Below are 20,003 nucleotides of genomic sequence, written 5' to 3'. Positions count from 1 at the left end.
ACTTCAAGAAGTAAAATTACCAGTATAACTCCATACATATCTGCCCACCTAACCCCTGAAATCTCAAATCATAGCGTGGGCTGTTTACCACTAACTTCCCCTTTTCTGGAAATCAGACTTCACCCCCCCTAATACCAGGAAAACCCTGTTGGCACCCACCACTCTGTTCTGTATAAAACTTACCACAGCTATCAGGGATAGTGGTTACTACCTTAGGTAACTCTGGAGTCTTAAAAGACTTGAACTCTCTAACAGAAGTTCTAAAATATCCACCACACTAAATGCTGAGTAAAAACATCTGGGGAATACAAGGAAAGTATGTGATTAAATATATAGTAAGTTTCTCTCTACAAGGACTAGCTCTTTGAGAAGATCTGCTAAGTCACTTCAGTCGTGTCCAACTCTGTGCGACCCCATAGCCGGCAGCCCACCAGGCTCTGCCGTCCCTGGGATTCTCCAGGCAAGAACACTGGAGTGGGGTGCCATTTCCTTCTCCAATGCATGAGAGTGAAAAGTGAAAGTGAAGTTGCTCAGTTGTGTCCAACTCTTCGTGACCCCATGGACTGCAGCCTACCAGGCTCCTCCGCCCATGGGATTTTCCAGGCAAGAGTACTGGAATGGGGTGCCATTGCCTTCTCCTTGAGAAGATCAATTGTATGCTATTTTTTGTTTCAAAAGAAACAAAAGAAAGCCAGTTTGCAGATTTTGTTTATACACAACAGGCTAAACATCAAACTTGAAGGTATCAAACTTTGCTCCCTGAGATCTGCTGCTATAGCACATTCATCTTCATATTTCCAGAGTTAAACACAATGTCTGACCCATGGAAAACGCTGAAATATTGAACTAAATTTTACTTTCAAAGACTAAAAAATAGGAAATTGTAAGAAATAGAAACTTGAAGCGGTCCATTTTCAAGGCAAACTAAGTAGCTCTGAGTGGAAAAATTACTAGCAGTTGAACTTGCAAACACGACAAGGTTGAGGCCTGAACTCTTCAGATAAAGTTGGGGTTGGGGGAGGGAGGTCAGACTGGATCCTAAAGAGACAGGACTCCACCCATTACCTGTGCCCCAGCTCTAACCACGCCTAAGGACTTGTGGACATGACATAGTTCATCAACCTGGAGGGTCCCTAAGCAAACGGGATGTTGGGGGAAGGGATCAACTAACAAGAAAGTCTTTGTTGAAAAATGAGGATGTAAATTGGGAAGGGAGAAAGAAGGATAGCCTAATAAGGAAATAACGAAATTTAGGTGACATCCAGAAAGATTGTACATCTCACAATACTGGGGCAATCAGGAACAGGGAGAAGGGACCTGCATGTCAGGGAACAAACTGCTTGTAACGGCCCTGGGTTTGCCTGCCCACAGGACACCAGATCTTGCAAGACTGTCGTTAAAAGCCTCGCTTTCCTTGCGCTTTGTGTCTCTGAGTCCATCCCTTGGTTTTGGGCTGGTGAGCGTGATTCTCACAGAAATGGAACCCTAGAGTTCTATCCCAATCCTCTCAAGATTATATTAGTGCCATGAAATGTTCTCTAATTTCTCATATGTCTTCAGATTCTCCCTGGACAGACTACAAATATTGAAAAGAAAACTGCTTTCTCTACTCTTTAAAGCTTGCAGAGCGATTACCACAGTGTTCAGGACATGCACAGTAGGTAGGCAGTATTTCCATCAGATTTCTTAAAAAGTAACAGAAAGGCACCTTATATATACTTCTCTGCCCCATGGAAAAACATACTAGTTACTCTTCCTACTAGGAAGATTTATTTTTCATCATCTTTGGCACAAATTCTAGAATGCTATCTGCCAGATCCCATGCCCCAGTAAATATGCATCCTCAAGCAATTATGGAGATAGATAGCTTATGGGGAGGGGGCACTCTCTGGTCAGGTCCCAGTGCTGGCCTGTGGTTAGGGGGAAGGCTAAGTGGGGGGAGGGTGTGGCCCTGTGATAAATCACTGCCCACTCTGCTTAGGGGTATTTATCACAGCCCGCTGTCAGGTAAATCACTGGAAAAACACCTCTTCAGTAATTAATGTGAAGTGACGGATGGACAGCCCCTGGGCCCATTAATCAGGAACATCAGCAACCTACTGAGATTATGAATGTCAGGATGCATAAACTGCCGGTGGATCAATAGGCCCAGGAATTCATCCAAGGCCCTCATTTCCGAGGTATCTCCGGTACATTAGGCTCCCTCGACCCTTCCCCCAATCTAAAATGAAGAGCTAAGGCTTCAGAACAAAGAGCAGGAGCAGAGGTCTGAAGTGACCACTGCAAGAAAACAGTCAAGAAACCTGGCCACAGCTAGGGAAGCACCAGGACAGGCAAAGTGAGCACAGAGCCATACTGAGCAAGAGGCTCTCAGAAGGCTCGGTGCCCTGGAAAAGCAGCAGAACCAGGAAGGCAACAGGCAACATTCAATACTCAGAGCCTCATTATCCACTTCAGGGGTGGTCCCCTTCTCGCTTATCTTTGACCCATTTTCCTGCCCACATTTACTTTCCTTCCATGTTGGCACCACTAATACAGAGTAGAGAGAAATAAGCAATTTCTGCTCTATAACAACCTAGGTAAAAAAATGCCAATTTTAGAGAAAAAAGAATCTAGATAAAATAAAATCACTGAATTATCCTTGAATTTAATTTAGCCTCATCCCTCACTGCCATGACAAATGGGGACTTGCCAGCAGAAGTTCCCACAGTGTTTGCTGCCAAGTCACTTCAGTCATGCCCGACTCTGTGCGACCCCACAGACGGCAGCCCACCAGGCTCCCCCGTCCCTGGGATTTTCCAGGCAAGAACACTGGAGTGGGGTGCCATTTCCTTCTCCAATACATGAAAGTGAAAAGTGAAAGTGAAGTCGCTCAGTTGTGTCTGACTCTTAGCGACCCCATGGACTGCAGCCCACCAGGCTCCTCCGTCCATGGGATTTTCCAGGCAAGAGTACTGGAGTGGGGTGCCGTTACCTCCTCCGCCCACAGTGTTTACAACTGAGAAAAAGGTGGTCCTCCTGATTCATTGGCATTTACAAAGCCTTCTGCCAACATACAATATGGGTTAAAGACTAAACTGTGTGGTCGGATTCTAGAGTAATTAAATCAGCTCTTAATTCTGTTTCTTCTCCAAGTCAAACAAAAAATTCTCCATCAAAAGAGTCTGCTCAACGTGTAAAACAGTACTGGACCTGAAAGAGAATTACTGCTTGCTCATCACCCAAAGTTTAGCCGAATTATGTACAAGAGATTCAGCTGGGCTTCAGCCTCATATTGAATCCACTCGAGGCTGGCACTGACAGGAATGAGACTGCTGTGCTTGCCGCCACATCCCGCCAAACCCCACTGCTGTGCTTTGTGGTCAGACTAAGGCCAGGGCTGCAATCGTTGGTTAGAAAGTGTCTCAGAGTTACAGCTGCCTGTTCCGCTAAATCTCATTTCATCCTACTGATGGATGGATGGACAGATGGCTGCTTGGTGAAAGCAGCATTATCAGGCAGCTTCTATGGAGCCTGTGAATGATGGATAGCCCTCCTTCCACTTTCTCCAAACCACCATCGATCCAAGCCATATTTCAGCGGTCAGAAGCCCAGTAATATTAAGACACACAATCAGGTTAAGTTACTTGCAGTGTAAACCTCTAGAACAGAAATTCTAACGCCTTTGCTTTGCTGTCAGGAACCAGGCTGAAAATGTTACAGTCCATTCTTTCTAGCTGCTAACTCAATGAATTCCAACAGTGCAAAGTCCAAAGGGAACAGCTGGGCTCTGTTCCTAGGAGCACTTGAAAAGCTAGCTTGCCTGCCAAATTTTTTACTAGCCAGTTCTGTGAAATGAACTCTGCAGTTATAGTGAGCAGATCTGTGGATATGTGTATCCAGTGGAATGTGAAGTTATTAGAATCATATAAACTATATAGAGTGTATCAGTGATATCCTCACTAGACTCAACTGTCAGCACCTTGGATATGCCAGGGAGACATGACTACCAACATCAAGGAGAGTGATTAAAACCAGGATGGACTGAAATTTTGTATTTGCACATAATCCTAAAATGCTGTTTCTATCTGGTTTTCCTGGCTGGCTTCTACTCTCTTGTATACATATCAAATCATAAGTACTAATCCTTGCCTGTTTTCACAAGCACACTTCTGCATCCACTTGTCTGTCACCTTCTAGACACTCATTTCTGCTTGTTTATTTGGACTACATGCCCCCTTTGTTATTTCCATGTTATCTTGTGCTCTCAGACTCATACAACTGGACTCTATCAAAGTTATTTCCACTTGTGTGATTAAAGAAATGGACTCTGAATCCAGCTTTATAATCCAGATTCCTAGATCCCACGTGCCCTCTATTCTAAGCTCACGTGTTCCCAGATGACTTCTCTAAATGCTTTACTATCAACTATACCCCAAATCAGCTTGGCCTGGCTCCTGGTCCCACCTCTTTTGACTGACTCGCTGCTGCTGTGAGCCAATGCTCAGAGAATTTGTATTTGTTTCGGGGGTTAGAAAAATGTCTCAATGGAAAGGCAACTGTCATTCTTCTTGCCATAATGGTAGTTTACTTTAAAATTTTAATATTTATGCCTTAACAACACCTATAATTCTATTTCAAGCAAAAAATAGGAAAAATTCTGTGCTATTTTTATAAAAATTAATGTCTTATCAAGAATAGCACTGCCCTTCACATAAACATTGAATAATTTTTACATAATTTTAGAATTACATTATTGAAAGAGACTGTATAGGTCAGAATTCAATATCCTAATTTTTCAAATACAGAAACTGAGGATCTGAGGTTGTAATGTACCTGGTTAGATAGATATTAAGCAGTAAAGCAAGGCTGAAACCTAGACTTCAATTAAAAGTATTGTGCTTATTACATTTCTCAGACATCCCACTTTCATCCTTGGGACTTCAGAAGGAATGAGAGAAATGAGGATTGACTGTCATTTGTGTGTATGCCTATGTGTTTGGGGAGGAAGGAAGCCACAAGTAATTTAAATTTAGCCACTAATACTATTGTGCTCCCCATCAAAGTTGCCAATGGGCCACCTGAGAGTCATTTGCTATCTTAGAGAACAAAATTTGATGAATCTCTGACAATAAGAAACCTCTATCCTTCTCTTCTCCCTTCTTTATCTAGAAGTTTGAAAAGAAAAAAGCAGAAAGATGTCTAATGCAAGTAGAATCAGAAAAGTCAGAGGCTCCATAACTTAAATTAAATGGACAGAGGAGCAATGCGTCCTCTTCATTTCCAAGGACACCACATTCTGGTCAAATACTGAGCACTAGCTAACTGATTGGACTCCACCCTCTGGTGGTCAAAATGGGTCACTGTTGCATTTCCTGATTGTCAAGTTACCTCCATACAAACCTTACAGCCTTACAGATAGCTGAAAAAGACCTTGGAAAATCATGTCGTATAAACTCATTTTTAAAATGAGCAAACTGAGGAATTTACTTAAGACTTGGAGCTATTTGAGTGGTAACTGAGACAAGAACCCCAGATCTCCCATCAACTAAACTAAATAGTTAGTTAAGCTAACCATCATACTTGCCTTTAACCAATTTTCTACCCAGTATATACATACAGGATATATTAGCTGAGTAAAGTTTAATCAGGAAGTTAATTGTGCTGCAAAAATAACCACATAATACACATCAAAACCAAATATATTATCCACCCTAAGGCATATCTCCATTAGTGTAAATGATCAGGATGACTTTTCCATCCCATTCCCACAAAAATGTCCTCATACATTAGATGAGAATTCTGCTACAACTATTCTTAGGACCAGACAAAACATTTCTCCTAGGAATTAAAAATAAGGTACCTCCTAAGAAAAAATTATCAGTACTAGGTGAATAATAAGGAATGACAGTGCTTTAAACTCTTTATTTCTATATACTCCTTAAGTTCATAGAAAAGCTGTTTTATTTGCATTAAGCAAATACATTTTAGAATAGTCAATTTTTTTACAAGGCAATCTCAAGTCAACACAAAGATCCTTTCCTTTCGCTAAAAAGTCTTTTTATGGTGTTTCTATTTGGTTAAGAAAGATCTATTAAGAAATAGATTAAGCCAGGGAACAATGACATATTTTTCAAAATCTGCTGCAATGAACCATGTCTAATTATGTTTTCTGTTCCATTAAGGTTTAGGCCCCACAAGCAAAACTGAAGTAGTGGCAGAGCAGTAGAGGAAGAAAAAAATAAACAGCTAACCATTTGATGAGTGCTCATGATGTGACAGGGACTGTGCTCAATATTTTATGTATCGTATCTTCTCATTTGATTCCAGCCACAGTACTAGGAGATAGGTATTATGACCTCAGCTTTACCGATGAGAAATCAGAAGCAGCTCAAGGTCACACAGCTGTTAAGTGCTGGTTAGGGTTTCAAAGCCCCTGCATTTAACCGGTACACTAGACTGCCTGATGATACTCAGCAAGATGGTCTCTCCCAATCATCTATTAATTTCATAAATATTAGCAGATTGCTTAGAATCTGTATAAATGCAAAGCAACCAAAAGAGAGTTCAAAGACTGCTGCAATAAAACAAGAAAATCAACTAGGGTAAGAATGAAAGATTAATGCTTTCATGGCATGACTATTTCCAATAACCTTCCAGACTTAAAAGTGCTGACAATAATAATCTACTACTATCTCTGAAACTTCCTCATTCACCTTGCCTCACCCTCAAAGCCATATGGATGAAGAACCTAACCAGGTGTCAGGAGAGGAACTCCCTCTCTTCTATTCCCCATAAGAATAATCTCTATACTTCTTCCTATCTACTCCCACGACCATTTGAAAACATTATCCTTCTCCACCTTTCTCCAGAGGCACATGGGAACAACCAACAGTGAAACTGATGGCACAGTTCCTAGACTAGAGGAACCTTCAAGGCAGAATGTAGAGTGCACTTTCAAATCTGAATCTAAAGAGAGAAGAAACTTGTACAATAAATACCTACTGCAAATGGCATTTTCAGATGTAATCTTAAACAGAATATAACAGTCAGTATTTTAATATTAGTTTGCTCCAGACATTTATAGCCTTTGCTTCTGTGCATGCAGCTGAACAAAGATTATAGGCTGCAGAACTGGAAGAAATATTTCATAAAAAAATCTGAGTATCCAGACAATGAAAGATACAGGAGAGATGATTCCAGCAGGGGTCTTGAGGGCCCCAAAATATGTAAACAAACTATGGCATGAAAAGGTTTTTCTCATAACACAAATCACGCTCCCAACTTATTTTATACTCCACTGGCTACAGCCGCCATGCATCGGCACCAACTGATTTCACGCTTTAGAGGCTGGGAAACAGTCCACAGCTTAGTCTCTTTCACACTCCACTGATGTGGTAACCCCATCGTTCACCAACTTAGCTGTTCCGAGTCTAATATTTGCACCTACAACTGACCACCGCAGATCAAAGCTTTAATATAACTGAACAATAGCAATATGTAACATAAAGGTAGAGCGAGCAGTCTGCTTCCTACTCTGGGTATCTATCTGGTGGTAGAGAGGAGAGAAGAAAACACCTTCCTAAAATTTCTTTCCCTCATTACACATCTGGAGGTTGGTCTGTGTTTCTACACTTCTTTGAAATTAGTTCCTTTCCTGGGTCTATCCTGGGTTGCACTGATATGCTATTGAGAATAAAAGAGTTAGAACGAATAAGGCTTTCAGGGCTGTGCCTTAAATCTGACATGCATTAAGCTTGATCGTTTTTCCCTTTTGAAAGTCACTCAGTCGTGTCTGACTCTTTGTGACCCCATGGACTGTAGCCCTCCAGGCTCCTCTATCCATGGAGTCCTCCAGGCAAGAATACTAGAGTGGGTTGCCATTCCCTTCTCCAGGAGATCCTCCTGACTCAGGGATCAAACCCAGGTCTCTTGCATTGCAGGCAGATTCTTTACCATCTGAGCCACCACAGAAACCCAAGATTCACAAACTAAAGCTAATAAACCACTGAGTAAGTTTTGAAAGCAGAGGCTAATAGGCTTAATCTGTGTCTTATTCATATTGTCTCATTTGACCCCAAGTACATACCAAGAGGTAGTTGCTATTATCTCAATTTTACAGATGAGAAATCTAAAACGAAGTTACTTAAGATCACACAGCTTCCAAGTGTTAGGATTCCGAAGTCCCTACACTTAACTACTACAGTAGACTAGAATACATGCGTTCTAAAAAAAATGGGGTAAACAAAGCATAGTATACTTTTAAAAAAGCAAAAATGCCAAAGTGCAATAATAACCAAAGAGAATAATTGTAAAGGTATGTTAGAGATATAGTTACAACTCTTATCTCCTTCCTCCTTGTAGCTGTACTAGCAAGTGTGAAGACCAAATGTGGCTGATCAGAAACTGAGACATCAAAAGAAGCAAGCTTCACTTTAAAGCAGGCAAAGAAAAAACATCAGATAATTAATAAATAAAAGACTCTCTTATATGCAGACTGAAAGTTTACTAATTAAGTTTCAAGAACAGCAAACAATTACCTTACAATACATAAACATCTTCAGAGAACTGCTCCTTTAAGGATCAGGAAACCTGTCCAGAGCGTTACAAAAGGCTTTCAAAGCAGAATAATCTACTGAACAAACATGGTTTGGGTACTAAACTGTATTTTAATCTAATATTTTTATGATACAAAAAGCAAGACAAATGTTAAAGGTTAGTAATAGCTAACAATAGGTAATGGCATTTTCTTGTAGCCAAACATTTTTTAAGTGCACATATTGTACTGAGATTTACGCTGGGACAGTGGAAACTATAAAGCTGGACCACGGGTAAGGACACAGTTTGAAGCACATGAATAACATAGCCTCCTCTTTAAGTTGTCTCTACCTAATTGGGAAGGTAAGAGATTTTTTTTTAAAGGTGTTTTAAGGTAATATAAAATTGACAAATAAAAAGTTGTAAATGATAAAAATTCAGAAAAGAGAGCTATCACTTAGGGCCTGGAACAGTTGAAGAAGATAGCATCAAAGGGGAACGGGAAGCTAGTATGTGATCAGGGACTGAAGGGAGATATTCCAAGTAGAAGGAACGGTCTGAACAATCTGAAGAGGCAGTAATGCAAAAAACCTTATTCTGCAGACAGCTATAGAAACTACTAGAGCCAAAGGGTCAATATAGCAAAGTGTGGAATATTCTGCCAGAAAGAATATTCTGTTTTCAGCCTGGAGGGCCCTCAACACTAGGTTCAGTCATTCAATACCATGAGCAATGGAGAGTCAAGTCTAGACCCTACAGGCAATTGCTGAGACGTGATACTATTACTGTTGTGTCTAGGTCTCCAAACTTTCCCTTGCACCATCTGTTCTTTCATGTACCCTGGCTTTTTATTATTATTATTATTATTATGTACCATCAGGTAACGGTGTTACAATAGCCCACAATCGTAATACTGACATGGCTCAACACTACACTTGCTTAACCCAATGGTATCAATGAGCAAGCAGTAACATTTAACCAAAACCCAGAAACAGGATCAACAGGAGGAATGGGCTCCATAACAGTGCCCCAAGTCTAACCCCACACTCATAAACAGACATTACACCTAGGGGAGCGATCAAATACACTTACTTTGTATAACCATTCTCACGATCAGAGAAAGAACTGAACCAAAGTTTGCCCCACGTCAAATTCCACTCCACAGTCCAAATATCCAGAAACTTGTGCCTTGCTACCTGGTGAAGATTCCTATAGTTGGCCAAGTGTTTCTGAAACAAATAGCTGGTGATACCTCAGTATGTTGTTTAGTCGCTAAGGCATGTCCAACTCTTCTGCAACCTCATGGGCTGTAGCTTACCAGCCTCCTCTGTCCATGAGATTCCCCAGGCAAGAAAACAGGAATGGGTTGCCATTTCCTTCTCCAGGGGATCTTCCCAATCCAGGGATCGAACCAGCGTCTCATGCACTGCAGGTGGATTCTTTACCACTGAGCCACCAGAGGTAGCTAATAAACTAACAAATACCAGGATATACATTTGTCTGAGATAACAGCCCAATCATTTTGGATCTAGATATGGTAACTGGCCTTATTACCATTGCAACAGTCTCTGGAAAAGGTAAGACCCATCCCCATTCCTTTGATTTTTATAGTTTCATTTCCTAGTATGAAGTGATATTTCTAGTCTCTTCAAAACTTTTCAATCTATCCAACTCCTACTTTTATCAATAGAACATCTAACCTTACAGTTTTTAAGACAAAATGAAACCATAACTCCTTGAAAGGAAAAGTGAAACACATTCCTACCCCACCGAAACCAATTCCAGCTGTTCATTTCAGTGGTATCAGCAGAGCTCACAAGGAGAATAGCTACTGTTCAAATTGCCCACAGAACCTGAGCTGCTCTGCTCTTCTCTCATTTCTCCCCCTCCCCATCTCCTCTGTAACTTATACACAACTGCCTCACTCCGCTGTCCATCCTCCCAAAATGCTGCCCAACAATTCACAGGCTGTCACAGATTGTCAGCACTGTGTTTGGGGACTTGAGAAGTGCCCCTGTGGGACAGCGCAGTGTTAGTACAGCATTTTCCAGGACACAATGTCAGTCTTTATAGCCAGTCGCAAATTAGTTTCTTCTTAAAAAAAAAATAATACTCCTAATAAGACAGGTACAAGGAGATTTTAAATAACCAAGATTAAAACTCACTTGGTTTACTCTCAGACGTGGTCCTTTCAGTCAAGCACAATGAAATCCCATGTCTCTCTCTACTGACACGAGACGTGCACATCATCTAGGAACACCTGAAGTCAGCTTTTTGATGCTAACAGAAGCCAAGAGGCTACCAAAAAAAACATATCAAAGGAGGATCTTCCTTCCCCTTTTTCCTGTGCCCATGGCTCCTCATTCTTAAATTTTATTTGATAGTACTCTGTTTTGAACTCAGTTCTCAACATCAACATTTGCTTCTATGTCTTGCTGTGCAAACCCATTTAAAAGGAAATTCTGCAAATCACCAGTATCATTTCTTTAAAGCTTTAATCCAATTCTTTGCATGTGCTTCAGCAGCACATAAGTACAATTATCTCCTGACAGTGCTATGAGTGACCCTCTGAAAAAGCCTTCATCCTATATATCCGTCATCCTCTATATCCGTTTCCTGGTTGCCAATGGCTACACATGAGAGTCAGAAGCTGGAACAGACTGAAAAGATTATCACAGGATGTGGGGAAGAGAAACCTCTCACAAAACAGCAGGTCATAGCAACTTAAGTCTTCTTAGAAAAAAAAATTAATTAAAAATAAACATCTATAGAGTAACATTTTAAAAATTAAAATCAGTTTCACTAGCTATCAATTAGTTTTCATCCATAATTTCTTTGATAGCCTTATTCATTCTGCTTTATTATGGTTTCCTGAGGATTTCACTAATCATATAGTCTTCCCAGTTCATCAAACTCCTCCCATAACACGGCATCTTTGCTGCTCCCTATTTGAACTACAGGGAAGCTAGAGCTGGACAGGAAGGATGTTAATTCTCAGTTCTTATAGTAGAAAGAGACTGAAAAGAGCAAAGCTAGTAATCCAACTTTGAGAATTAATTCCAATATTTAACAAGCCCCTATTCTCTCTACAACAAACACCAAAATTTAAGAAAGACACATGAACAGAAGCAAGAAGATCTTCAAAAGATCCTGGAAGTCTTTCAGGATACTGCCACTTTCAAACTTGTTATATAGGAGAGTTACCAAGTAAAATGGCACTAAAAACATACAAAACATAAGCAAACAGAGTAAATAATATTTCTAGTTGACTGACTTACCAAATAAGTGGCATTTATTTTTTGAATAGTAAAACTCTAGAACGTGCAGACAGGCTGCATCTGAGGCAAATGGTACAAAAGTTCCCTCTGATAGACAGCAGCCTCTCCTGGAAAATAATAATGATAAAAGTTAGTTTTACAAAAATCTGTACTTATCATTTCTTTGACACCTGTTTGTGCCTTTAACTTTCATGATCTCATTTCATGAACACTCTAAGAGTTTCACACAGTGATTTGCCACAGAATGGGCGATGAAAATAAACACACGCACAAAAATACTCTTTAGAAGTTCAACAACAGAACAGAAGAAGGAAATGTCATTTTCTCTCATTCTCAGTCCTCTGAGAACTAGTCTGAGGAGACAAAACGTCTATTAAATGCCATTAAAAAAAGAGAGAGAGATGGAGATAAGAAACAAAATAATACAAATGACTGAAACGCAAAAAGACGTTCAACTTTTGGTCATTACTATAGTTCTAACTTTTAGGATGGTACATGGTGGATGTTCAATAAGAATATGTTGAATGGACAGCTAGCTGGACAAATAAAAAATAAACCATCATCAGTTAACAAAGAAAAAATAAATCACATCAGTTGGCAAAGAAATCCACAATAAATCTACTATTTTATCCATCAGACAAGCAAAGATTAAAAAAGTAAGGTCTGTTTTGGTGAGTAAAGACTGAACAGGGCTCCACATTGTTAATGGAGATACATATTTTATTAATATAGAAAGTATTTTAACAATATTTCAAAATCTTTTATATATCAAAGGACTTTGGGATCCAGCAATTCTCCTTCAAAGAATTTATCATAAGGAAATACCTGGACTTCTACAGGACTCTTAAAAACTGAGGGAGAAAAAAAAAGTCTGATAGAAAAATGAACTTAAAAATATAATTCACACAGAAAGATATTAAAATGACTTTTATATATTCTATGAAAAGATTATTAACTGCAAAGTGACTATTAAAACTACATTGAGATACTTTGTTTCTAACTACAAATAGGATAGCAAAAACTAAAAAGCATACCAACATACTCGGATAATTAGTTTATGGGAAAAACTCTCATACATTGCTGGTGCAAATTCAAACTTGTACAACCTCCCACACAAAGGGAGTGAGCAATATTTAAGAAAACTATATTTGCTTTCAGAGAAGGCAATGGCAACCCACTCCAGTAAACTTTTGACCTAACTATCCTATTTTAGGTATTTACCCAAACATACACTTTCAACATATAAAAATATATATAAACAAGGTTAGTTACTGCAGCACTGCTTATAAATTCAAAACACTGGAAATGGCATGAGAGAATGGTTAAGGTTATCACAACAGAGTAACCAAAAGAGGGAGGAAAAGACAAAGGGAGGATGGGACAGTGAGTGCTATAAATTGATATGGAATGGAGTCCAAAACATATTGAAGTGAAATGTTTAATTTAAAAAAGCAAAGTACAAAAGAGTATCTACAGTATGCTAAATTTTGTGTAAAAAGTTAAGAAATTAAAAAAAAAATGTGTTATCTCCTCATACCTGGGGGAAAAAAAACCACCAAAAGGGTAATCCAGAGATTGATGGGACTGATTACCTATAAAGGCTGGGTGAAAACAGGGTGAAAAAGAAAGAAGAAATGGGTGACACTGCTTTGAGGGTATACATATATTTAATATAATTCTGACTTTTGGAACCATATTAATGCTTCACATGCTCAAAAATAAGTAAGATCAATTAGGATAGGGAGAAAAACTTAGAATACAATAGAAGTGAATTGTATTGCAAATGACTAACATAACTATGTTACAGAAAGAAAGTTGGGGAGAAAACTAACCCAAGTAACTTTTGAATGTGGTTTCTTGCTCAGTGATGTCCAACAGAAAGATAATGGATGCCACATATGTAATTTAATATCTTCTAGCAGCCATGTTAAAATGGTTAAAATTAACTTTATTTATTTTATCTAATTTATTTTATCTAATATATCTAAAATATTTCAACATATTATTTAAATATTATTGGGATATTTCACATTTCTTATTTCATATTAAGTTTACAAAATCCAGTATATCTCAATTCATGCAGTTAGTTAGTGGCTACTTTATTGACCAGTGGAGATTTAGACTATATGCCCATAGGATAAGGAAAACAAATATTGAACTCTACTTCAGTTCAGTTAAGTTCAGTTCAGTAGTTCAGTCGTGTCCGACTCTTTGCAACCCCATGAATCGCAGCACGCCAGGCCTCCCTGTCCATAGGAGATGTCTTTTAAGCAGTGGTATGAAACTGTTCTCTGGTATTCTAGGACTAGGCCAATAAGTAAAAATGCAAACCATAGGGACAAGTTTCTCACTTTTGGAAGAGGGGGTTATAAATACAGAATGAATAAACCCTGTAGTGTTGGACTGGAATCAGAAGTATCAATATAAACTCATTGCTTTCAGAAGACAAAAAAAGATGTATATGAATGTGTATATGAGTGACAAGGGCAAGGCAATAGGAAACAGCAATCAGCTTGAATGGCCTCCCACTGACCAAATCAGTAACAGCATCAAAATAAATAATGAAATAAAGTATTATAAGTAAGTATAAGAGACATGATGGAATTAGAAAATCACCAGTTAGGAACCATCATGAAAATGATTCAGGCAGATATACAAAAGTTAGTAAAGGTTCAAGGAGTAGTAGGAAATTTATAAAAATCTCAAAGTATCTTTTCAAAGATACCTCAAAATTAAAAACATAATCTCAATGTACTTAATCACTGAACTATACACTTTGGTTAAAATGGTTAAAATGATAAATTTTATGTATATTTTACCACCAAAGTAATTATAAAAGGAAAAACAGTAACTTTGCACTGGAAAACCTGGCAAATACTACCTTTAAAGGAGTGATCCAAGACCACATTACTAATATTTCAATATCCTGTGCCTCCTGACACAATGCCCTGAGAAGCAGAACGTTACTTCTGCAGTGTTCCTGCCAGAAATGGGTAACCTGAAGCCAGTAATGAGAAAACAGCAGATAAACCCAATTTATAAGCATTCTACAAAAGAACTGATGCCTTTGAATTGTGGTGCTGGAGAAGACTCTTGAGAGTCCCCTGGACTTCAGTGAGATCAAACCAGTCAATTCTAAAGGAAATTAACCCTGAATATTCATTGGAAGGACTGATGCTAAAGCTGAAGCTCCAATACTTTGGCCACTTGATGCGAAAAGCTAACTCATGGAAAAGACCCTGATATTGGGAAAGATCGAAGGCAAAAGAAGAGGACCACAGAGGATGAGATGGTTAGATAGTATCCCTGACTCAATGGACATGAAACTGACCAAACTCCAGGAGACAGTGAAGGACAGGGATGCCTGGCAAGCTGCAGTCCATGGGATGGCAGAGTTGGACACGACTTAGCGACTCAACAATGATAACAGCAAAATAACTGGCCTGGACTCTTCAAAAATGTTAATGTCCAGCAAAAGCAAAGACTGAGAAATGCTCCAGATTAAAGGAAACTAAAGAGACATGACAATTGAATCCACTCCAAGAGCCAGAATTTTCTTTTGCTACAAAACAGTACATTATTGGGATAATGAGTAAAATCTGAATAAGTCTGTGGACTACAGTGTAATATTAAATCAATGTTAATTTCTTGATTTTGATAACTGTACTATGCTTTCATAAAAGAACGTCCTTGCCTTTAGAAAATGTACTCTCAAGTATTTAGGTAAATAGGAATAGGTCTGTATCTTACTCTCAAACAGGGAAAACACTCTCCCTTTATTGTTAGAAGACCTTCATATTTCCAACATTAAAAGAACATAAACATACAAAATATGGAAGCTTTAAGAATAAAAAACTCTAAAGCAAATACTTCTCCATTTAGTGGACAGAGAAAATTCAGTCATTATAATACCAGGAAGATTGTAGGCCTGACCTTACATACAAACTCATTAATGATCAGGAGAGTGCAAATAACACATTTAATTAAATTTGCTCATTTATCTATTTTGGGAAGTACTATTAACAGCATTAACAGCACTGAGAGAGAGTAGTAATATAAAAGGACAGAGACAGATTAAAAACAATGGCCCAAAACAACCAAATTGGAGAGTGAATAGAAGGCTAGGTAAAATTAGAAGCTTAAAAGAACAAAAGAAAGATATCAGACACTTAAATACTATCAATTTTAAGGCAGACTGTTGCTATATGAAGCAATTTTGGCAAACACCAATGCTAAATGAGGAAATATATATATATATAAATGTATATTATATATCTATACACATAGCACATACATGCATACATATACATACATACCCATCACCTTTTTCCCTATAAGAGACTGGTAATCCTAATTAAGTAAGGATTCATGAAGGGAGAACACCCTAAAAACAGAGGACTATTGATGCAGTTTGATAAGAGCAGTTTCATACTCATAGTTTCACAAATACAGAAGCTCGATCAAGGATTACCAATGAAGAATTAAATTATCCTAAGCATGGCAACCCACTCCAGTATTTTTGCCTGGAGAATTCATTCCATGGACAAAGAAGCCTGGAGAGTTGCAGTCCATGGGTCACAGAGTCGAACATGACTGAAGCAGTCTGGCACACACACACAGACTATTAGTTCTGTTATCTACCCTAGATTCTTCAACTAGTTACCCTTGGGTTATCCTTATTTTTCCTCATTTTTCTCTCCAGGCACTGAGCATTCAAAATATTCTACATTTCCCAACCTCTCCTGCAGGAAGATGTGGCTCTGTGACCAACAGAATATGAGCAAAAGTGGCACATCTAACTTTCAGGAAGTATCCTCAAAGGGAAGAAGCTGTGTCCTCTTCCTCCTTTCTGCTGGTTCATATGTGGATGAAGAGGCTGGAACTCCAACAGCCATCTTAGACCACCAGGCAACTTTGGAAAAGAACAGAATCCATGCACAATGGTGCAACAACGTGACGCCATGACAACCACGACTGTCCCAAACTACTTCTGGAATTCGTGACACTGACAGAAATGAACTTTTATCACACTTAAGTCTCTGTTATTTGACTGCAACCAAATCTTATCCTAATTAATATAACCTCTATACTAATGTACGCTCCAGAGTTTCTTTCTTTCTCTAAACAATCTTCCACTGGTCCTTTGCTGGTTTCCTTTTCTGCTTCACACTCTTTTACCATGAATATTCCCCAATATTCTATCCTTGGTCAAACTTCACAGTGAGGAAAATTTGTCTTTTCTGCTCTTCTCCCACTAAGTTCACACATTCTAAAAAGCCTCATTCCTATGTGTCTGATCATTTATTTGAGCTCTAATTTTAACTCTAGCTGTCCATTGTTCCATTTGTACAAGATGTAATTAAACAGGAACATAAGTGATTTTTAAAACTAAAAAGATAAACAGACAAAACGGTGAAGGCAGCAATAGTCGTTGCTGTGACGGTAATCAACAGCTAACACCGAGCCTTTAAAATACGCCAGGCACCATTCTGGTAGCTAATCCTCATGATAATCCTATGAAGCAGGAAGTATTATCACCATCCTCCTTTGAAAAATGAGGAAACGGAGGCAAGTTAAGGCAAGTTAAGAAACTTGTTCAAGATACAGAATTAATGTACTAAAGAGATCATTCAAACCTAGTCTTCCAGAACCCACCCTCTTAACCAGCATGCACTAGCGTCTCTTCTCAGAATGTTATCACAGCTTAAGGTTGTTCTCAGCAGTGATGACAGTTACTTAAATATCCAGCATGGTAATAAATTTAAGGCCTCTGCAGATTAACTTTTAGGGACCGTCAAATATCACTTAGAAATAAATATGGTAAATAAGATGAGTGATCAAGCAAGATAATATTCTTGGGCACAAAAGATATGACCATAAAGTAATGAGACTGGTTTTCTTGTATGGCTCTATTGGTTCTGAAAGCAGTTCCAAAAGACAAATCCAAAGAATATTTATTTGCTAGAATAAATGCATGGTCTTAAGAATGATTACTTTAAAAGGGACAGCATTCATTTATAATAAATTTAATGAAGATCTTTACTTTTAAAGTACCAGATTTTTCAACTACCACTCAAACCTACAACTTGTAAAAGCACTTGAACTCAATATCTTTCTCCCTAGACCTCTTGGAGATCGTTCCTCAATGTCACTATCAAAATACTACAATACACCTATCTGTCAAACTCAAAACTTTGAGGTATTCCAACTTTCAGCTTTTCTAACCCTACACTTCTTGCTCTTCCTCCACAAGAGCTTTACACCTTCTATCTCTACATTATTCCATGACTGTCCTATTGCCTACCCTAAAGCCACTCCCTACTTGGGGTTACCCCTCTAAGCCACCACAACAATCTTTCTCAAATACTGTTTTCATCATCACTTTCAACAAAAATATCATCTTTAAGGATCAAATCTAAGTTCTTCAGCCTAGCCTTCAGAGCTTTCCATTAATTCTTCATTATCCTTATACACATGTAAACCTAGCAAATCATATCTCTTTACTACATACCATCTTCCATTTGTGAAATATTAAAATACCCCTTCTGTCTCATACAGTTCACACACTGTACTTCTTGCTTCTAGCTTCTCATCACTCTATGTGGAATTTTCCTCTGTCCTCTCAATCTGTCATTCTATCACTTCCTTCAAGATCCTCCTCTTCCATGGAGTCCTAATAACCTCAAAGAGATACTGCTCTATTTTACATTTAGTAGAATGGGATGAACTGCAAAGACTGACCAGACTATGTAAGAAAACAGACATCCCAGAAATAAACCCACACTTACAGGGTCAGTTAATCTACAATACTGGAGGCGAGACTACACAATGGGGAAAATGGTCTCTTCAATAAATGGTGGTGGGAAAACTGGACACCCACGTGTAAAAGAATATAACTACACCACTTTCTTACACCAAGTACAAAAATAAACTCAAAATGGATGAAAGACTTAAACGTAAGACCTAAAACCATAAAACTGCTAGAAGAAAACACAGGCAGCACACTTTGTCATCAGTCTTAGCAATATTTTTTGGAATCTGTCTCCTTGGGAAGGGGAACAAAACCAAAAATAAACAAATGGAACTACATCAAGCTCAAAAGCTTCTGCAAAGCAAAGGAAACCATCAACAAAATGAAAGGGCAGGCCTCATTATGTGTTGCTTAGGTTGTGAGATTATGGGTTTTGTTGTTCTTTAAATTTTTCTGTATTTTCCAAGTTTTCCACAGTAAGCATGTATTTGATTTTTTTTTTTTTAAGAAAAAAGTATTTCTAAAAAAGAAACTAATCATTTTATTTAATTTTTTAAAATGAGTTTACCTATGAGGGCTTCCCTGGTGGCTCAGCAGTAAAGAATCCGCCTGCAATGCAGGAGACACGCAGAAGCCGCAGGTTCAATCCCTGAGGCAGGAAGATCCCCTGGAAGAGAAATGGCAACCCACTCCAGGATTTTTGCCTGGGAAATCTCATGGACAGAGAAGCCTGGCAGGCTACAGGCCACAGGGTTGCAAAAGTGTTGGACACGACTTAGCGACTGAACAACCACCATATGAAGGCAGTTAACAGGCCTGCGGCAAAAGCTGGCTTGGTGTTTGTATTTTGAATATGCAAAATAAAACGAGTGCTTAAGGGAAAATTTTAGTGTAATAAAAACTGTATAAACATGTTACTTGATTTACTACTAATATCTGCAGTTCTTCCCTCTCGGCTAATTACAAATGTCTACAAGAACTCCCCAAATAACAGACAAAAACTCAAAAAACTCATTCAACAAGCTCTTGGCCATGCCCTCCTGGTTCCCTCCTGCAGTCTTTTGCAGGTCCCTCCCTGAATCCACCTGGCATTTCTAAGTCAGCCCTTTGCTCTGCATCTGTTTACCCCTCTTTCTAACTGCCTCAGTCTGACTGTCCCTCCTAAGGGTTTCTGATGTCCCCTCTCTGTCTCTGACTAACCCTCACTCTCTGCTTTTGTTGTGTACCCTCTTTCTGTCTCAGGGACAAGTTACGCACCCCAGTGTGAGACTTTTCCTCTCTGTCTCTGCCCTTCCATCAGCCTTTCCCCTAGTCACCTCATTTCCAAGACATTCTTGTTAACTTTTCCCTCTACTCTTTATAAACAAACAGGGTTTGCATTATTAACCCTATTTTACAGATGATAAGAAAAAAACAAACAGGGCTACTGGTATAAACTTCAGAGGGGTATGTTTAAA

The 20,003-nt window shown here is 38.8% G+C and overlaps 1 protein-coding gene across 12 annotated transcripts in view; it reads right to left on the bottom strand.

The window, feature by feature from the left end:
* R3HCC1L (R3H domain and coiled-coil containing 1 like) overlaps positions 1–20,003 on the bottom strand; it is a 72,364-nt gene that overhangs the window by 46,625 nt on the left and 5,736 nt on the right. For 8 of the 12 annotated variants that reach the window (XM_044935350.2, XM_044935353.2, XM_044935351.2 and 5 more), the window contains exon 2: positions 11,796–11,902. The exons of 3 other annotated variants lie outside the window; for them this stretch is intronic. The gene's annotated coding sequence lies outside the window, so the exon portion shown is untranslated. Of the gene's footprint in view, positions 1–11,795; positions 11,903–19,114; positions 19,137–20,003 lie in introns of those variants that run through there. One more of the 12 variants, XM_025274336.3, reaches the window with a different exon arrangement.

Source organism: Bubalus bubalis, chromosome 23 (assembly GCF_019923935.1).
Source record: "Bubalus bubalis isolate 160015118507 breed Murrah chromosome 23, NDDB_SH_1, whole genome shotgun sequence".
Taxonomy (NCBI): Eukaryota; Metazoa; Chordata; class Mammalia; order Artiodactyla; family Bovidae; genus Bubalus; species Bubalus bubalis.
The sequence above is the reverse complement of the archived record's forward strand: the minus strand, read 5'-3'. Positions and strand labels throughout refer to the sequence as shown.